The sequence below is a fragment of the Physella acuta genome, unplaced genomic scaffold (assembly GCF_028476545.2).
Source record: "Physella acuta isolate Inbredline_101_S28 unplaced genomic scaffold, ASM2847654v3 ptg000856l, whole genome shotgun sequence".
Taxonomy (NCBI): domain Eukaryota; kingdom Metazoa; phylum Mollusca; class Gastropoda; family Physidae; genus Physella; species Physella acuta.
Genome location: NW_026732373.1, coordinates 349,264 through 372,310, shown reverse-complemented (window position 1 = coordinate 372,310; position 23,047 = coordinate 349,264).

Below are 23,047 nucleotides of genomic sequence, written 5' to 3'. Positions count from 1 at the left end.
GGATTCATTCATGCTTAGTTTCTGCCATTGATCTCACAAGCATGAATGGTTTTCAAAGTAGAAAAAAAAATTGGTTTAATACCGTGAAAGGTACCGTGTCTAGAGATTCAATACAGCAACACGCGTGGACTGGGCTGGGTTGTTTTGATACTGGCGCCAGGACAGAGAGAATGGAAGACGCAATAGAAGTCACACATAATCTACTCACCCACACCCACCCACACCCACCCATATCCTCTACCCACCCACACCCCCTCCACCCACACCCAGCCACACCTCTCAACCCACCCACACCCACAAACCTCCACCCACCCACCCACCCACCCACGCCCCTCTACCCACCCATACTCACGCCCCTCCACCCACCCACCCAGGCCCCTCTACCCACCCACACCCACAAACATCCACCCACACGCACCCACTTACAGCAAGTATTATCTTATATACCAGCTCTTTTATCAGTAATACCTCCTATAACAGCTATTATATCAGTATTATCTTTATAACAGCTCGTATATTAGTATTATATTATATAATACCTCTTATATCAGTATTATCTTATATAACAACTCTTATATCAGAGACCAACATAAAGATAAAAAGAAATGTTTCGGAAAAATGTCAGTTGTGTGAAGTTTGATTCGGCGAATCGATACAGTAGATTGACACTGTCATGGTGTAAGTAGGCCTGAAAGGTCTAACCCATAATCGACGAACTAGGACTCATGTCGTGATAGGTATTAGAAAGGTCTATGATAATGGTGACATAATGGAAAATCTCGAAAAAATGTTGACAAATACGAAAATCTCGAAAAAATGTTGACAAATCGGACAATTTTCCGAAAATAATTGACTAATAGGAGACTTGAAAAAAATGACAAATTGGAAAGTCTCGAAAAAAAAAGTGACAAGTTGAAAGGTTTCAGTAAAACTTTGACATACTGTAAGGGATCTAAATGTTAACAATTTGAAAGTACTCTTAGAATGTTGGGGATGGGGTGGGAGGGGGGACATGACAACATCTGAAAATCGTCATAAATTTCAGTTCTAAAGTCATACATTTCAGTTTGAGTCGTCCGTCACGGTTCCAAAGTCATAATCAGACTTGCGCATCAGTCACCCACACTTTTCACTCCCACCACCAGTACACAGCAGCCGATAACTACCGGTTGCTCACCTCCCATACAAAAAGTGGATAATAACACAGTATCATACAACCTGACAGCCGGTACATAAAATTGGTTGCTATGTGAGGAATATCTTTTTTTTTCCTATCGAAGGCACGAGAAACCAACTTTTGAGATCGGGGTCAGTAACTCATTGACTTAAGTTTCTTGTTAGAAATAGATCTAATTGGTTTGTTTATTCCTTTTCGGTGGTAAGACAGCTTTGTTTTAGTTAATTGCTGATTGTTTTTTTGTTAATGAGACTATTTAGGTGGAGTTTTAAATAAGAACGTGGACGTTGTTGTTTGTCGTAAACACTTCAAGTACACCCGGTCTGAAGACAGCCTCTATCTAGGATCTATCTGAAGACAGCCTCTATCTAGGATCTATCTGAAGACAGCCTCTATCTATCTAGGATCTATCTGAAGGCAGCTGAAGCTAGGATCTATCTGAAGACAGCCCTTTTCTGAAGTCAGCCTATTTCTGAAGCCACCCGCTATTTAAAGTACAGTAAAGTTTCCCTTTCAAACCTGACGGTCTATAGGGGAAAGTGAAGTAGAGTTCACTTGTTTCAGTGACCTCGGCATATGAAGAGATAGTGTGGTCAGCACTGTGCCCAGCCGCCTTTACTTTCCCTAACGTGAGTTAGGTACCCATTTGAGTTGGGTGGACTCAGGGACGGTCTACTGATTTGAACCCGGATTCGAACTCGATACTTATGGGTTAGCAGACCAGCTCTCTACCGCTAGACCACTCCGTCCACTCGCTATTTGAAACCAGCCTCTACCCAAGACAAAACCAAGAAGCCAGCCAATAGTAACGCCCGTGTATATGGAGAAGGACCCTGTCACTAATATTGAAATGAAATGAAACTCTTCTTAAAGTAAAGTAAAGCCCCCCCCCCCCCCTTTCAGACCTACAGATCCATAGGGTAAACCAAGTACAGTTCAAGTGTTTCTTGGCCTCGGCTTGTGAAGGGATAGTGTGGTCAGCACTATGCCCAGCCGCCATAACTGTCCTTAACGTGAATCAGGTACCCATCAGAGCTGGGTGGACTCAGAGACTTTCTACAATCACAAGTCCCAACCGAGATCGAAACCCGTGACCATCGGGCTACTAGCATAACGCTCTATCAGTGTATCACGCAGTCCCCCCCCCCTCTCTCACTCCCCCCCCCCCACACACACACAAAACAAACAAAAAATAAATAAAAATCAAACTCTTCTTGGAGGTCGTATAAAAAAAAAAAACTGAAAAAAAATCCCTAAATTCTTAAGAAATAATTTTACAAAGTTTCAATGACATTGAACAAGATAATTGTTTTTTAACTTTAAGGCTTCATTTCTATGTATTTAAATCAGCCAAACATTTAACCTGAAAGTTTTACTTCTTCTTTTTCGTTCTTAATTTATAGTGTTGGAAGAGATTCCCTCCAACACAATTAAGTGTACGTGTCAACTAGTTGCGTTGACTCCGATTTTAGCCTGTTTTTGTTTTTGAATTTGCTTCCACAGCCTTTGCCCAACCAAGAACAAACAGTTCTTTGATTTTGGAGTTGTCTCTCCTAGAAGAGTGGCTGTCCCCATCATCTGCCCGAAGGTTCGAACTCGAGACGTGTCGGTATAGCAGCCATTAAATGTTTAAGGTCACTTTGAACTTTCAACCTTTTCGATACCATCATGACGTCTGAAAATGAAAGAATCGATACCACCCCGCGCAACTTCAGATTGCATCTACTAGCCTCAACATTAAATTTAGAATCGCGTGCTTAAAATTTGATAATCCATCTCTCATTTCAAAGATTATTCGGTTACAATTTTAGAATTGAGGGCGAAAATATTGGTGTTGAATCTAATCTGCTTTTTAAAAATATTTTTGTTCATATATCTAATATATGGTTGCATAATGAAACTTAATACTGTGTTCAAGAAAAAAAAGAGAGGAAATTTTTTTAAAATTAAAAACATTTTAGTTTTTTTTTTTTTTTTTTTTTTTTTTTGCAGATAATTTTTAAACGTTTACATATTACGTATTATATAGTTATGTCCCTTACTCACTAATGTTCTATAAATAGCCCTCCAACACGTGCCCACACCTAAACAGCATGACTCAGCCTAGCCTTACGAGGGGAGTTCACTCTACCAATTCTTCAAATCGGACGTCTAGCCCTTTGTGGTCTGACAAATTAATCAGTCGCCTCCCCTTACTTACATGAATTCTCTCCCCTTGTTTGTCCGACTACGGCGCGCGGGGATATAAATAAAACATGACATCAAAATGGCTGTAGAAAGTTTTTTAGAATCGATTCGATTATAAGCTATCCACACATTTTTTTTTTAATTGACTTTAAGTATAATTGATTACATTTCAAGTCGAACATTGCTCTCTGAATAAGGAATATTTTGTACTTTTACATTTTTAAAAATTTAACATTTAAGAATATTTGATTTAAAATATCGAATATCTTATGGATAAAGTTCGAATACGGGTTCAGCCATGCGATACTTTATTGACATGAACAAAGTGAATCGCATATTATGTAAGTATCAAAGGCCAAGGTCACGACCTTGCGGGGCTGACTAATTTAAATGTAGAGGTAGGGGGATCGAGCTGTTTTCATGGGTATTTGCATACTCAGGGTCAAGGCTGCCCGGGGGTCAATGATTCACCCCGGTCAGCGATGTTTATCGCGTGATGATTTCATCTGTTTTTATGACGTGAGTGGAAAGATGAGCGAGGCGAGGGAGTTTTGCTAGACAGGGCTGGGCCAGGGGGGGGGGGGGGGGCTCCTCTCTCAAGTAGTGTTTTTTTTTACTTCTCTCGCATGCTTATTTTATGAATACTGAAAGTTGGGCGTGTTGGATAGCCTTCAGTTTGAATCACACTTGATGATGACGGGAGTAATGTCCCTTCACATTCTTGGTTTGTGAATATTGCATATTCCCCATATATATATATATATATATATATATATATATATATATATATATATATATATATATATATATATATATATATATATATATATATATATATATATATATATATATATATATCCTTGTTATCAGAAGTTTGATTCCCCTCTCCCCCCCCCCCCCCACCTCACTTATAATTAGCCTACATTTAAAAAAAATAAAATTCAGTTAAAATATTTATCTAAATGTATCAGATTTAGATTCTTCGTTTCCTACCAAAGTCAGATGTCTCTTAACTTTATTTTAAAGTTTCAGCATAGATTCTGATAAATGTACATCACATTTCCTAATGTTTAATATTACACGCAGTAAAGACTGACACTCATGAATTCTTTTACATATTTTAGCGATAAAAGCTTTTATTAACTAAAACAAATTAGTTTTACTTTCTTATTTTCAGTGCATTTAAAAGCTTGTGCTGTAAATGTTTTTTTTATATTTATTTTATTTATAAGCTTTTATTTAGTTTACAATTTATGTTTTCTTTTTGTACATTTGTGCTAAATCTTGTAACTCAATTTTAATCTACTTCCAATGCAGAAAATGTATTCAAAATTTGAAAGTTACATTCGTCTCCAATGCAAGAGTATCTGCTTTTTAATTTAATGAGTCGTAAGATTAGTCCTTAAACTTAACCCATATTGTCCCAAGGTCTCAAATTTTTATGATTTTTGGATATGGTTTAGCTTTTGGGCACTGAATGAAGGAATGACTATGGATTTTTTTTTAAAATCAATACTTTTTTAAATATCGATTTTTTAAAAAACGTCCCATAAATGGGACTCTAGCAACGAACGGCCCCATGTACATTTATTGAAAAATAAAATCATTTATCACAAAATATGGCTAATCACGCGAAAATAAAGCTGTATACTGATGTTGTATTGTTAGAACAACGATTACATTGTTTAGGACAGCTAAAAATACTGATAATGATCAATTGGGTTAGCCATACCATGGTCGAAAATGCAGAAATTATGTTCAAAAGTCTAGTTTTCTTTCAATCTAGCATCCATCAAAGTGAACAACACTTGGAAATAAGTAAAGCTGTGACTAGTACATCTAATTATACACACATGATCACAAATATTGTTATTATTCATCGAAAATGTAATATAATTAAATATAAATAATTGATTTTATAGGGGGGCGTACTTGAAATTTTCAGAGGTGGGGACTTAAATTTCAGGGGAAGGGTGGACATCGGTAAAAGTATGCTTTGTATATAAATTCCATTTTGTTCTGGGGGCAGAGGCCCCCCCCCTCCCCCGAAATGATGCCTGAAAGAAACTCTGCCCTCAGTGAATTTGCAAAAGATGATCCGGTCCAGTCCCAGATGTCATCCAGCCATCTTTTCTTTTGTTACCCTCGCTATTCCCCCCCCCCACCCCCCTCACAGGCGTACATTAGAACACCAGACATCTTATTTCTAGGGCACGGATCCGTCTCTGGGGGCTTGTATTGAGTGTTCATGGCTCTCATCCATGTATGCACCGCACTATGCGAACAGCTCCCAATCTAACACCAAGAATCTCCTTAAACAGTTAACAAAGTAAAACTGGTATCGGGAACCTTTGCAGGGTAATATTATTGGGGCATGACAACTGTACACAGCTAATTCACATCTCTGCTATATGTAGCTTAAGCTCTCTTATATGAAGAGAGTTGACCAGCCCCCATGACTGAATCATTTCACCTAAATAGTGGCCATTGTTATTATTCTGGTTTGTTATAATTTTAATATCAAGCGTTAGTAAATTTACAGCAATACTAAATTAGTTTGTATTCAATGGTATTAAATACTTCAGTAAGTGTAATTCTGAAAACTTAAAAATAAAATGTAAGTTTTTCAATATTTGCAATTTTTTAATACAATAATATATAAGAAAATATAGGTCAAGGTCATAATTAAATATCTATAAATATTACTTAACACCCCAAAGTCAACAGTTAACAAAGCCAACAATTGTTTCACCATAAATAACCATTTAACATAAATATTTGCATCTGTGTTTCTCGCTAGTGTCCAATAAATGTGACGTTTGTGTAACAATCTGCATAAATATAGGTCAAGGTCATAATTAAATATCTATAAATACTACTTAACACCCCAAAGTCAGCAGTTAACAAAGTCAACCATTGTTTCACAATAAATAACCATTTAACATAAACATTTGCATCTGTGTTTCTCGCTAGTGTCCAATAAATGTGACGTTTGTGTAACAATCTACATGGGGCCTTTCGTTGCTAGCGTCCCACTTATGGGACGCTTGTTGTACACTTGATATAATGAAGTAGTAAGAAATACTTGTTATTCTTAAATTTTTATCAGATAGAAATATGGTACTGCTACAAGTTTCAAATGTATTTTGCACTTAAAATGTTAATATTTTAGAAGATATGCATTTTCCTGTGCGCATGTTTTCTTTTTTCCGCCATTTTGACAAGTCCTGCAAATCCGGCACTATAACATTTTTCTAAATTATTTTTTTTCACAAAACACACACAAATTCAATAGTCTAACCATTTTCAAATACAATGAAAAATAATTTGTGTTTTAATTAGTTTTTAATAAATTTTAGCAATTTTTTTACAAGCGTCCCATAAGTGGGACGCTAGCAGAATATGGGTTAATTAAAAGAATCACCAACTTTAAAAATAAAAGGGGAGATAACAAGATGACGTACTAGCGATTGCTAGACCAGTGAACTGTTTTTGTTTTCATGGATGGTTGGTTTTGTGCTAGAGAGTCGACCACCGACTAAGAATAATTAATTTCAGAGACTGCAGGCCACTGATCGGGTTTGAAAACTAATATTTTTGGTGCTGTCGACTTCATTCAGAGCGAATTACTAAAAAGTAGAAAATAAAACAAATATCAGAACATTTACGATAATTAATTTATATAAAATGGGCTGAAAATTAGAAAACAAAACTATTTAGCTTTCTTTAATGAATCCATTGGTCTCTGCGGTCTCTCATGAAGTCTCCTACCCGTAGTTGCGAATGTGTGCGTATATCTACTGCATATATCACTATGTAGGTCTACATAAATACTTTTGCTACTACTATACTACTTACCAGTAGCCTATCATCAGCTTGTAAATAGGACTAACGTCACGTGACTATAAAACGATCAGCTGATTGGCTGGCCATTTATCAAAGGTTCAACGAGTGCACGCGCTGAAAATATGTGGCCACTTTTTTGGAGGGTCACCGGTGCGCTGACCGGAAACAAGGAATCTCCATTCAGCTCATTGGTGAGTAGAGTTCAGGGGCGATTACCCTGTCGAGTAATGACCAAGGTTAGATAACTGGTGGTCTACTGGGGTATAAATATTATATAAATAATAAATAATATGTATGTATTGGTCTAGAAATACACACAAATTAAGTCAGAATTAGATTTAGTACGTAAATGTTAGGTATTCCCCACATGAAAATGTTCGTTTTTTTTTTTAAATAAATAATAAGGCAAGCTAACTTTGCCGTGTTAATGTAATACACTGTTAGCTAATTCTAGTTGTTTCGATATGTTTCTGGGACATGGTGGGGCATTCTGATGTTTAAGAACGAATGGTTTATTAGAGCTAAAAAAGTATTTTAAGTATATAATGACGATCCCAACAAGAAAGGGGGGGGGGGCGACAACATCATGTAAACATGCAAACTATAGAGAAAACATTGCTGTATTAGCAACCAACTATAGATAAACATCATTAGTATTAAAGATGAACACTTTAAAGCTTTTTGCGGGGGAGGGGGGGTGGTGGTGGTGATGCCAACTGCAAACTTTACAGAGCGAAAAAAAAGGGGGGTGGCACCATGAGGTGCCGCACCAGGTGACACTCGACCAAGCGACGCCACTGCACCACCCTACCAATCTCACCCCAACAACACATCCAGCGACCTCACCCTACCTACCCCTACCCTATCAAACCCCAACAGAAACCAACCTACCAAACCTCTACCCCAACAACCTACTCACAACAACCCCCCCCCCCGCACTACAATCCCCCATCCTACCAACCACCACCCAACAACCCCGATCCCCATCATAAATCCCCACCCTACCTACCTACTCCCACCCTCCCTCCCTACCCCCACCCTACCTACATACCCCCACCCTTCATACCCACCCCCACCCTCCCTACCTATCCCCCACCCTTCCTACCTACCTACATCCTCCCTACCTACCCCCACCCTCCCTACCTACCCCCACCCTCCCTACCTACCCCCACCCTCCCTACCTACCCCCACCCTCCCTACATACCCCCCACCCTCCCTACCTACCCCACCCTCCCTACCTACCCCCACCCTCCCTACCTACCCCCACCCTCCCTACCTACCCCCACCCTCCCTAACTATCCCCACCCTCCCTACCTACCCCCACCCTACCTACCTACCCCCACCCTCCCTACCTACCCCCACCCTACCTACCTACCCACAACCAACCATCCCCCACCCCACCCTACCCTAACAGCCCCACCCACATTACCTGCCTACAGACAGCTCCATCTCCCATCCCCACAGATAACTTGATGCCAGACCACTCACGCGGTAGGTGCTGATATCTGCCACATCCGGTCAAACAAATGCCATCGTCTGATTCCATGTCTGTACCTACTTGTGACATTTGACTGCTGTGACATTTGACCTCCGTGTGACATTTGACTGGGCCGTTAACGTAATCTGCTGTTGGCAAACTGGACAGATGGAGCTACGGGGTCGAGCTGACCTTCCCGGAGCTTAGGTCGTTCTGACGTGGATTGTGTGGGTGTGAGGTGATGGGGGTGGGTGTAGGTGTGGGAGGGAGTGGAGGTTTTTGTTGTTGAGGATAAGCGAAAGGTCACCAGTGGTCATCTGGTTAATTAATTAGTTGTGGGAAACACGGACACGGAAGGGGGGAGATGAGAGGTGTCATAATGTAGGGGGTACGTGTGACACCCCGGGGGTGGGGTGGTGGTTGGGGTGGTGGTTTGATCCAGCGGTGTGGAGTAGGGGTGGGGCGTAGTGCAACAGTGCAAGGGGTGAGACGTAATACCCTGGGTGTGTGTGGGGGGGGGGGGGTGTGATTCAGTTGGGGTGTAATAAAGGGGTGTGGTGTAGTCAAGAGAGGTGGGGTATAGTGCAGGAGGGACAATATAGGGTGGTGGGGTGTACGCTGGTTTTCTAGAAAGATCTGTTCTAGACCCCCCCCCCCAAGCTTTGTATGGTACTCATCTGCTTATTATATGAATACTAAATGACCGTGTTTGAAACGCTATAAATTGAATCACAGGTGATGTATTTCTGCCCCTTCACATCAATGTTTGGACTTACTTAATTGTAATGAAAATCAAAAGCGTATTTTATCGTTGATTAGAAGAAACGAGCCAACCAGCGGCATAGCATACGCCGCTATTTAGTGACGGGTGAAGACTTCCTGAAAGACACAGTTGTCCAAACGGGGTGGGTGGGTACACATTGTTGCGGAGGGTTAGAGAGTCGGCGTGCGTGGTGTACCGCATGGTTGGGCGACGTATATATATATATATATATATATATATATATATATATATATATATATATATATATATATATATATATATATATATATATATATATATATATATATATGTACATATGTACATACATACATATAGTCGTTCCCGGAAGGCTTCACTTGGCACCAAAGTCAAACTTAGCAGTCATCAGTCATATCCGTCTTCTTGCATGGACACAACGTGCAGACCACGAGAGACGAACCCAGACCCTAGAACTGAAATGTCTGCGTAGACTTCAAGAAATCCATAACACATATCATATAACTAATGAAGAGGGACGCACAAGAATCACAAATGGGAACTATGTATCGTCAAGGCAAAAAGGTCACATGGCATAGACTTGTGAGAGGATCAAATGACCAATCAAAAAAGACGCCAGGGTGCGGGGAGAGAGAGGGGGGCGGGGGGAGGACGAAATGGGAATGAGGGCATCAATGAAGCAGACACTTCTGTCTGTTGCAGTTTTATTAAAAGTAGTAAAAGGCTGAGAAAGATGGCAAAGAATTAAAAAGAGCCTATTTTGGTGCCTCAATGATCTGTGTTATTGAAATATATATATATATATATATATATATATATATATATATATATATATATATATATATATATATATATATATATATATATATATATATACATATATATATATAACGTATGTGTAAAAAAGCACCTATGTCCACATGATTCTACACTAGGCTGTGCTCCACTTATTTAACCAACAGCCCCTAGCGCCAATGTAACCCACACCACCCTCGCACCCACTGGGACACTAACCCTTGTCACGCCACTGTTAACAGTCTTCAAATGCTGATCATTCTTAACCAAGGTTTAAATTACCCAGGTGTTAATCTGTCCCCCCCCCCCCTAAAATGCATCAACATTTGATCCAGGCTTCTCGGTCGAAACTCCGTTCGTCTAAACTTCTAAAAATAGCCTTTAAGGTTTTTACCACGCTTTGAACCCGCCCCCAGGCACTGCTTTCAAGGTCAGCTGTCAATCAAAATCTTGTTCAAAGAAATTAAATTAAATCTTCGAGAGTACATCACGAATGTGTATTTGCAGTCGGATTATTTTTTTTTTCCCTCTCTTGTTTTAAAAATAAAGGTTGGCGTTGCATTATGGGGGAATATATGTTGCTTGTGGCTACGTGTATATTGCACGAAGCGCTTTCCTTGAGTTGATTAAATATTTTTTTTTAAATTGTTTCGTTTTTTTTAAACAAGCTTCTTGCCGACGTTGTATTTTGGGTAAGTTTTTTAATGTTTATATTGTATTTCTAATGTGATTTTTGAAGCCAACCTGCACAAAATAACACGAAGCGAGTGGGCGTGTTTTTGTTGAAAGGGCATACAATAAGTTTTGTTGTACCAAATAAAATTTGATATTTGTCATTAGTTGGTCTCCACCAAATATCTACTGTTTATAATTCTTGGGCAAATCAGCTGACTCTTTTACTGTATCACAAATATATTTGGTGCTAGTAAAGATGTTTTGAATGTTTTTAATACAAATATATAAAGAGATTTGCTTTAGAAAAATTATCTTCAAAATGTTTTGTAAAAATGTTTTTTTATGGGGGGGGGGGGGGGGGAGTTTGTGGATGTGTTTCGTAATTTAAAGAAAGACCCCAAACACTTGGGATCCGGAGAAAATAGGGTATTATCATCATCATCACCACCACTAACATCACCATCATCATAATCATCACCATCGTTATCATCATCATCGTCATCATCATCATCATCATCATCATCATTATCATCATCATCATCATCATCATCATCATCATCATCATCATCACCATCATCATCATCATCATCATCATCATCATCATCATCATCGTCATCATCATCATCATCACCATCATCATCATCATCATCATCATCATCATCATCATCATCATCATCATCATCATCATCAACACTGCCCATCAACACCGCTACTGGGGTATGGGCCACCAACCAAAGATGTCCAGAGTCCTCTGTCCTGCTGGGGCATGGGCCGCCAACCAAAGATCTCCAGAGTCCTCTGTCCTGCTGGGGCATGGGCCGCCAACCAAAGATCTCCAGAGTCCTCTGTCCTGCTGGGGTATGGGCCGCCAACCAAAGATCTCCAGAGTCCTGTGTCCTGCTGGGGTATGGGCCGCCAACCAAAGATCTCCAGAGTCCTGTGTCCTGCTGGGGTATGGGCCGCCAACCAAAGATCTCCAGAGTCCTGTGTCCTGCTGGGGTATGGGCCGCCAACCAAAGATCTCCAGAGCCCTCTGTCCTGTACCAATTTCGCAACCTGCCTCCAGGTTTAGACCATTTTTGTAGTTTACACTTCCAGGCCCCGTCGCCAGGTGTTTCTAGCTCGTCCTCTTTAGTCCACCCTTGTGGGATTCACCTCAAAGCCTGTCTGGTGATATACTAGGTTGGCAGTCTGCACAGTGCGCCATATCCGTTATTTCGTGTTTTAAAAAGCTTCTTTCATGTGAATTGTAACAGAATTATTTTTACAATTTCCTCAATGAAAATATTTAAAAAAGTAATCGATGTAAAAAAAAACAAAAAAAACAGTAACAACTAAAACTGCAATTTTTAGGGGGTAGGGGTTAGTGGGTGATAAGCTGAAGTGTGACGACGAGGAGGGGGCTACATTTTTATGATGACGTGCAATGAAGTGGAAAGGGGGCGTGGGAGTAAAAATCTTTAAAATACGTGGGCAAAGCAAAAAATCAGCCTGTAGTTAAAGTCTACGACATGTCGGCGTGAGTACTCTAAATGACCTCCACCAATCACTCCCACGCCGTCGCCATGTTTGGTAGTTAAAGGTCACTTCCGGTTATCAAATCTGGCGAATCCAAGACTTTTTATCATCCTCTGCACTCACAAACTTGAAAAAAAAATCTCACTAAACCGATTTTTTATACATTTCCGGCATAAATATTTTCCGAAAATGACAGTCTATGTAGTTTTGCATAAACTTTTGTATTTAGCATGAATGAGATGAAATGTAGAGTGGGTGGGGGGAGGGGGGTAGTGAGATGCCACCCCAGGGTGCCCTAGATATGTTGTTGCTCCCTAGCTACAAGAGCCAACAAACATTAAAACATCAAAACATCACGTAGGCCGGATTGTATTTTTTTAAATCGTAACAATCAGACGTTCCGACATAATTGCCCGGCATAAAATACATCTGCCCGGCATAAAATACATCCGCCCGGTATAAAATACATCGGTCCGACATAAAATACTTCCGCCCCGTGTGAACATTTGAAATATGTGAGAAAAAAGGGGCATAACAATTATGTTGGACCGGCGTTTAGTCTAACATAAGATTATGCGTTCGTATTTTAAACTGGGCGGCACATCAAACACAACTACTTGGTTAAAGCGTGTTTAACTTGAAATCAAATAATCAATGTTTAACTAAGTGTTTGATAAATAAAACACCAAAGCCAACGGTCTGAGCTAAAACAGGTTTCTGAATCAGGTATGTTTATGAAAACTGTATGAATAATTTTAAAGTCCGTCACATTGATTGTGTCAAAAGTCTGTCAAATTGTGTCAAAAGTCTGTGACATTGATTGTGTCAAAAGTCTGTCAAATTGTGTCAAAAGTCTGTGACATTGATTGTGTCAAAAGTCTGTCAAATTGTGTCAAAAGTCTGTGACATTGATTGTGTCAAAAGTCTGTCAAATTGTGTCAAAAATCTGTCACATTGATTGCGTCAAAAATCTGTCACAATGATTGTTTGAGCTAGTATTAGTCTCAGCAAATCTCGCCGCGTCCCGCGGGATTTCCCCAGGTCAGCTTGACCCACCTTGGCTAAATTAGCCGGTTATGTGCAGACGCGGGGTGCGCTGGGTAATTGACACAAATTGTTTGCACGTTGTTAAAACCTGCCTCGTCACGTGGTTCCCGTCAGTCGTGTTAGCAGCGACACTTGTGACGAGGGAGGGGGGGGGAGGTGGAGGGGGGTGTGAAAAGGGGGACTTATGTAATTGTTTTTTGTTTTTTTTTTAAGAGAAAATGTGTCCTGATATTGGATAAACTCATGAATATTTTTTTTATTACAACCGGTATGACGTCAAAATATTTAAAAAACCAGGTACTTTTAAAATTAATTGAACACGTACGCCAATCAAGGTACAACTTTTATCGAACTAAAATAAACAAACCTTATGATAGTTGTTTTTGTCCTCTATCAAATGTGCGCGTGCAATTAATTGAAAGAGACTTATAACAAAAGCCGTTTCAACGTCATGTTTTTTTTTTTTTTTAAATATTGATGTCAGTTCGGAATCAATTATTAGTGGATATCGGGGTGTGAGAATGTCACATATCCAGAAGTGATAATCCATCAGTGATCCACGGTCACACTTTCACCGTTCTTCATTCATTGTGACAATTGTCACCGGCATTCAATCATTGTGACAAATGTCACAGGCATTCAATCATTGTGACAAATGTCACAGGCATTCAATCATTGTGACAAATGTCACAGGCATTCAATCATTGTGACAAATGTCACAGGCATTCAATCATTGTGACAAATAGAACAGAGGAACATAATCAGCAACAACCACACATAATGTCGTTTTTTATTTTGTTGCTAGTCTACCCAACAACCTGACGCATTCAACTTGTTAGTTCTCAGACTCATTCAGGGAAGAATCGATGATGGTACGTTATATTACAGCAACGAAAACAACGCTAAGATCTTAAGATCCAAGATCATACATAAACTACAACGAACATGTCGCAATACTAAGATCATACACAACGAAAATATTGCATACACAAACTAAAACGAATATTTCGCAACACTATGATCATACACAAACTAAAACGAACAATTTGCAAATCTAAGATCATACACAACGCACATTTCACAACACAAAGATCATACACAAACTACAACGAACATTTCGCTACATTAAGATCATACACAACGAACATTTTGCAACACAAAGATCATACACAAACTACCACGAACATTTCACAATACAAAGATCATACACAAACTACCACGAACATTTCGCAACACAAAGATCATACACAAACTACCACGAACATTCCGCAACACAAAGATCATACACAAACTACCACGAACATTTCGCAACACAAAGATCATACACAAACTACCACGAACATTTCGCAACACAAAGATCATACACAAACTACCACGAACATTTCACAACACAAAGATCATTCACAAACTACCACGAACATTTCGCAACACAAAGATCATACACAAACTACTACGAACATTTCGCAACACAAAGATCATACACAAACTACTACGAACATTTCGCAACACAAAGATCATACACAAACTACCACGAACATTTCGCAACACAAAAGATCATACACAAACTACCACGAACATTTCGCAAGCCTAGCGGTGATTACAGCCGACTTTTACGACCAAATTTTACAATCCGCAGCTCGTATAATAAATATTATTCCCGCACAGTTTAGTTTTTATTTTAACTAGTCCGTATCGGTTATTTAAGTTTTAAAATGGGGTTTGTGTGGGTGTGGGGGGTATGTGTGGGCGTGTGAGTGGGGGCGGGGAGAGTTGGGGGTGGTGGGTGTTGACGTAGTTTGATTATGTTTCTATTGTTAACATTTTAATTACTTCTCCATTAAATGTTGCTAGTTAACGTTTGGTACGGCAGCTATTGAGCTTGGTTCCAACTACTCCACAACACCCTCACACAAGCCTCATTACTCCAAGTCTAACCACTTCTCTAAGCCTCCCTACCCCCACCAACACCTCCTTACCCCCCACCTCCCTACCCCCACACCCACCCACACCACCACCCACGCTTACTACCCCACCCCCACCCACACCACCTTATCCCCACCCCCACCTCCTTACACAACCCCCACCTCCCCACCCTCCACCCCCACCCCACCTCCTACCCCTCACATGACTCTCTTGTACTCCTCCCATCTGTTTCGCCCAAAAGACATCACCTCCCCCCATCACCCCACCCCTCTACTTTTTGTCTCACCAACTCCCACCCCGAGCCAGCTACGTACTTGCCTACCCCCTTCCCCTTCCTTAAATCAACGGGTCTGAAAATCAATATATATATATATATATATATATATATATATATATATATATATATATATATATATATATATATATATATATATATATGTCATGTCGGGCAGGACAGGAACACGCCGTCCTGGTAAAGAAAGGTGTTAAGGACAGAGGGCAGATAGTGCAATGGCCAGAGGGCATATAGTGCAATGGGCAGAGGGCAGGTAGTGCAATTGGCAGAGGGCAGATAGTGCAATGGGCAGAGGGCAGGTAGTGCAATTGGCAGAGGGCAGATAGTGCAATGGGCAGAGAGCAGACATGGCTACAAGCAGAGGGCAGAAAGTGCTTTTTGCAGAAGGCAGATAAACAGTGCTAAGGGCAGAGGGCAGTTTGTGCAATGGGCAGAGGGCAGACAGTGTTATTGGCAGAAGGCAGAAGATATACAGTGCTACAAGCAGAGGACAGAGTGGGCAGACAGTGCTATGGGCAGAGAGTGCTATGGGAAGACATGCTATAGTCAGAGAGTGCTATGGGAAGACATGCTATGGGCAGAGAGTGCTATGGGCAGAGAGTGCTATGGGAAGACATGCTATGGGCAGAGAGTGCTATGAGCAGAGAGTGCTATGGGAAGACATGCTATGGGCAGAGAGTGCTATGGGAAGACATGCTATGGGCAGAGAGTGCTATGGGAAGACATGCTATGGGCAGAGAGTGCTATGGGCAGAGAGTGCTATGGGCAGAGAGTGCTATGGGCAGAGAGTGCTATGGGCAGACAGTGCTATGGGCAGAGAGTGCTATGGGCAGAGGGCAGAGAGTGCTATGGGCAGACAGTGCTATGGGCAGAGAGTGCTATGGGCAGAGGGCAGAGAGTGCTATGGACAGAGAGTGCTATGGGCAGAGAGTGCTATGTGAAGAGGGCAGATAGTGCTATATGAAGAGGACAGACAGTGCTATGTACAGAGGGCAGACAGTGCTATGGGCAGAGGGCAGAGAGTGCTATGTGAATAGGGCAGAGAGTGCTATGTGCAGAGGGCAGAGAGTAGCACAGATATCATACAGTGCACACACATAGAAAGCCGGCACGACGTCTGGGTCAAAGGTTGGCTCCGATAAATATTTCCGGCTTCTGCCGGTTAATTGATTGATGGCCCAGATAAAGGGCGGGGGAGGTTGGGGGAGGTGGGCGTTATGGGAATACTCTCGATACCGATTACTCCGGTATCGATTTGACTTGAACGGAAACAAACAGGTTAAGTTAGCGTGATCGAACACGGTCACAGTTCCGCTGACGAGGCGGTTTGATGAACTTTAGTCATTACTGAGTGCTCGAACGGTTAGCAAGGAGTGGTCCGGTTTTAGGCAACCGGTGTCTATATATATATATATATAATTCTCTTCTTGGAGACCCTAGAAAACATCAAGCTGTAAGCGCGCCTAGCAGTCCCCTCTCTTCCTCTCTAGGCATATCCCTACCACCCCCACATCTGGTGAGCTGTGGTTCACGCTAAATGTTTACAATCGTAGAGACGGGTTTAGTGACGGCTATTAGGGGCAGATAATTTAGTTTGAAACGATTTTAAACTTAGGGGAGGTAACTAAAAGGGGGCTGCTTTCTCGGAGGGGGGTGTAGGGGTTGGGGGAAAGGAGGGTTTTAGTGTTTTAAAGCAAATATTTTCAGTGGCAGCATTGGTACTGTCGAATTCACAAATTATGAATTACTGAAAAGTAGAAAATAAAACAACTAAATAGCGGCGTATGATACGCCGCGGCTCGGCTCGTTTAAAATAGCAGGCTAACAATACTTATTTAAAAAAAAAATATTTACATTATAAATCAACACGACACCATAACTTGAGTCAGGTATCAAACACAGATGGATGGACTTAAGGACATACTAGGAACTCGAAACCTCCTGGTTAGGGGTTGTAGGCTCTACCATTCGACCACGCCGTCCCACTCCAGATAAATAAGCTGTAGTCGTTATGTTGTTGTTGCTGGTGCAGGCTTTGCTGTTGCTAACCATACCTTTACTTGGGTTATTACAGATAATTGACACTATATTGGCAGATTCCCCACCCCCCCCCTTCTCTCCTGTTAGAGGCTACCTCAGCTCTTTTGCCTTCATCAGTAAGAGTCAGAGGCGTAGCGACCCTTCCCGGCGCCCGGGTACAAACTTTCGATTCAACCTTTCAATTTATTTTTCCAACCCATTTTGGCGCCCCCTAAGGTCGGCGCCCGGGGACATATGTCCCCCCCCTCGCTACGCCTCTGTAAGAGTGCCAGTCCACTCTCTCAGTCTCCAGAATGTTCCATCTTGACCCAGCTGCTCCTACATGAGGTCACGTCTGCAGACACCCCGTGAGTCAGGCACCATTGAAAATATCTCCACACAAGATGCCAAATTTACATATTGCTGACTTACGTTTTTTGCCGACATAAAAAAATACAGATTTAAATTATTTTCTCTCAAAACTACAATATCTAAATTTTTATTTTTTTATCTCTGAATTGTCACGACACTATTAAATTTTAATTAGAGCATATCGCCTACCACCCCACCCTCCCCCAATCATTTGCGCCATCCTTACCACCGCCCCTCTGCATACTCTCTACATCCCTTTGTCTCCAGCCTCCCCCCCCCCTCCCTCTCTCACTATATCTAAGTGGCAACCCACCTGACAATACAAGTGAAAAAAATCTAATTAGTAAAACGAACCGCCTAATGACGTTTTGATGAATAATTAGCCAAACATCATCAGCTTTAATTTGAAACAAAATCAACGGCGAACCACATTTAAAAAAAAAAATAACGCGCTTAAGCTCATGACACAAATAGAACTTAGGTTTGATCCAACTTGCTTTAATAATCTCCAGACATTTTATGCTTTATAAAAACTAAACCATTCTTATTTTAACGCCATAATTAAAACCAAAAAACGCTGTTCATATTTCTGCCTTGGTAGCACTTCTTACGAGCCGGCGCGGCCATAAATAATGGGCTGACAGGACTGAGGTAAGGACGTCGCGGTACTACGGTATCTAGTTGAGCTCGGGTTTATTCTGCCGATGTCTGCTTGTTTATTGCGGTAATTAATCCTTTGTATTAGCATGTATCCGATACCTGACCTCTTCAATAGCTAGCTGGGACACATCAAGTAATTTACAACATGGGCTGGAGTTTGTGTTTTATGCACTGGGTTGAACAATCATTCACTTGTTGCAAGAAGAATATTTATTGCTTGTTTAAATATGTATTTTTGTCGTTGGATTTTTTAGTTGTGTTATTATATCAGGAGAACGATAAGGGTTATAGTGTAATCTGTTATAAAGGAAGTTGAGTTTGTTTTGTTAAGAAGTGAATGTTGGGTTTTAGATAATCAGTTCGGCTGATAGTTTGATTTGTTGTAAAGGCAGAGTCTGGAGTTGTTGGTTTCATCGGATGGTGAAAAACTGAAGGGGGGGGGGGGGGATGTTGGGTATGGTCGTGTGTCTAGTATGTCCGTGTGTTCATTACGGTTGTGTGTGTTATATGTTAGCGTGTCTATTAAAATTGAAGTCCATTATGTCCCTGTGTCCAGCTTGGTCGTGTGGCTTTTATTGCAATGTGCTCATTATGGCCCTGTGTCCATTATGGCCCTGTGCTCATTATGGCCCTGTGTCCATTATGGCAATGTGCTCATTATGGCCCTGTGTCCATTATGGCCCTGTATCCATTATGGCCTTGTGTCCATTAAGACCATGTGTCCATTATGGCCATCTGTCCATTATTGCCCATTGTCCATTATGGCCCATTGTCCATTATGGCCTGTGTTCATTATGGCCCATTGTCCATTATGGCCTGTGTCCATTATGGCCTGTGTCCATTATGGCCCTGTGTCCATTATGGCCCTGTATCCATTATGGCCTTGTGTCCATTAAGACCATGTGTCCATTATGGCCATCTGTCCATTATTGCCCATTGTCCATTATGGCCCATTGTCCATTATGGCCCATTGTCCATTATGGCCTGTGTTCATTATGGCCCATTGTCCATTATGGCCTGTGTCCATTATGGCCTGTGTCCATTATGGCCCTGTGTCCATTATGGCCCTGTATCCATTATGGCCTTGTGTCCATTAAGACAATGTGTCCATTATGGCCATCTGTCCATTATTGCCCATTGTCCATTATGGCCCATTGTCCATTATGGCCTGTGTTCATTATGGCCTGTGTCCATTAAGACAATGTGTCCATTATGGCCATCTGTCCATTATGGCCCATTGTCCATTATGGCCCTGTGTTCAGTATGGTCGTCTGTCTATAATGGGCGTACGTCCAATACGGGCGTGTGTCCACTTTGGTTGTATACCCAGTATGGTAGTGTGTCCAGTGTCGTTTGCAACATTTCCTCTAAGGCCACAATAAATGTTGTGTGTCTAGTATTGCCTTGCGCCCTGAAGCAGCATACGACCTCAGCTGCTCAGCTAACCCAGCACTGATTCAATTTATACACTAATACGGCGACTATAAATTCTAATAACACCCACATACACAGACATAAACACCCACCCACCCACACACACATAAACACCTCCCACCCCCGCCCCCCCCACACACATAAACACACAAACTTAGCTTGCCTACATGAAACGTAAAGTCAGGTTTGCTACAAGACACACACACACACAGACACACACCAGTGGCGTAGCCAGGATCATCTCAAGGGGGGGGGGGTTCCAATTTTTACCCGGGGACAAACTTTCGATTTGCACCCCCCTCAAACTTTCGATTTGCACCCCCCCCCCCCTCAAACTTTCGGTTTGCACCTTCCCTCACACTTTCTATTTGAACCCCCCCCCCCCTCAAACTTTCGATTTACACCCCCCCCCCCAAACTTTCGATTTGCACTCCCCCCCTTATACTTTTTTATATATACCGAGGGGTCTATGGGGGTGGGGGGGTTATGACCCCCCCTAACCCCCCCCCCCCATGCCTACGCCACTGACACACACACAGACACACAAGGTTTGATACAAGACATAAATCACCAGACTCGATACGGCACACGCTTCGATCAAGTGATACCAAACTAATTTCATTCAAAAAAAAAAAGCAGGAAATATTTTTATTTTTATTTTATTATCGCCCCCCCTCCCTCCCCCAGACACCACATGGTTTCGGAAATTCCCGTTCGTTTTGTTTTTATTATCGATTTTTTGTTTTTACCACAAATAAGTCTGAATATAGATCTAGCAATAATTTCAATTTTTTTTTCATGAACGACAAATTTGGTGAAGATGACGTCTGCTATATTAAGTCACGATCTCGAGAAGTAAACAAAATAGATCTAAATATAGAACTTGGTTTCCGCTGTAGATATCGAACATAATTTTAATGGGAGAGAAGCCTAACTAAAGAAAACAAAACAATAATGAAACAAATATCGATTCTATTTCCACATGTAAATTAATGTGCCGTGATACGTACAAATTTGATTGAGTTTATCGCAGGCTAAACAATAGCTCGTTTTAACACAAGCTAAACAATTGCTCGTTTAAACACAATCTCGTTTCTAAAAGCTTGGAAAAACCCGTGTCTTTTTAAGGTCGCCAGTGATGTTTGATTTGGTGAATATAGTTAGTGTTTCATTCAATATATTCTTTATGTTAATATTATGTGGTATTTGATTACATACGCATTAATTATTAAAAAATCTTATTAATAATATATAGTGGAATGGATATATAATCACGCTTAATAACTAGTAATTACCTGCTAATTAACATAACTATTTAATAAAACCTTCTATTTATAACTATAGTTTTACGATTATTGCATTGTTGCATTAACTAGTTACTAGATCATTTTATAAGTCCGCCAATAAAAAAGTGCACGGGCGAAAAGTTAAACCCCGCCACTATTTGCCTGCTCTAATTTAATGCACGCACTCAAACTTGACCTACTTCTGACGTCTAGACATTTGAATATTTAAACACACGTCATAAAAACAACTCCTTATCCGGCTCTGGGCTAGGTTTAGGGTAAAAATATAAAAATACAAGTTCCATATCCCTTTTTTATTATCTTTTTTTGGGTGGCGGGGGATTATCTACATTTGGCGGGGCTTAACTGGAAACGATCTATTCCCGACCATTTTTATAATCCTATTTATGTCTGGGTATATTCTCGCCAATATCCACAACATTTTATTTTTAAAAATTACGGGGAAATAACTCAGCCTAATATGCATTATTTTGCTAAAATGTGCCAAATATTTAGTAACAAAATTTTAAGTCAATAATAATTTATTTTTAAATAATAGTTGTTCATTTGGTTTGTAATTTAACTCCACGTCCAAATTTTCGAAATGTGCAATATTTTCTCTCTCTGCTTAAAAGTACATCGTCTAAATATAGATCATACCATCCGTCTCTGTGAGGTCGATGACCTCTCGCCGAGGAATGATCTCATAATTATAATTAATGCAACGGTTAAAAACGTAGTTCCCGATATCTCAAATCGTCTGCGTCTGGTCATACGGCTTTGTGAGCTGTTTACAATCCCTGTAGGATTTATCTAGGTCAGTCTGTGTCTAGGCCGACAGCAGATGTAGGGGAGTTCAAATTTGTCTGGAACCGGACGACCGGCAAACCGGCAGACCGGCAAACTGGCTGACCGGCAAACCGGCACGCCGGCACGGTGACCGGCCGATAGGAACTATAGGAATAAAGGTACAATTACATGCAGTTTGTATGTTTATTTCTTTTAGCTCATTATATCTATTGTATTCCTTTGGTAAATATTTTTTCTTTTTGTCTTTAAATTTTGTCCATCAACTTGTCTTTATTTTCTCAATTCGTTTTTCTTATTTTCTTCACCAATTTGCCTTTATTTTGTCCATCAATTTCTCTTCGTTCAGTTTGTCCATTTATTTGATTTCAATTCCGTTAATTATATTCCTTTGATGTCTCGCAAATTCAAGAAACAAAGCCTAGGTTCATTTGTAAAATTAATTAATATACATAGATACATCTAGTAACTAAATCTAATATAATTTCAATATTGTGTTGTAAAATAAGATAAATTTAAAAAGATAACATAGTGTAGCCCAAATCAATGAAACTGTCATATTTTAAAACGTATAATTTGACCCGAATAACATACTTCTGGGGCAGGGGGGGGGGGGGGGGACTGGCCCACAGTCTGCCCGGACAAATCCCGGTGGGCCACCCAGAGGCGTAGCTAGGGGGGGGGGGTCGGGGGGGGGGGCGGCCGCCCCGGGCGCCGACCCTTTGGGGGCGCCAAAAGGGGTGGGAAAAAATTTTTAAAGCTGATTTTA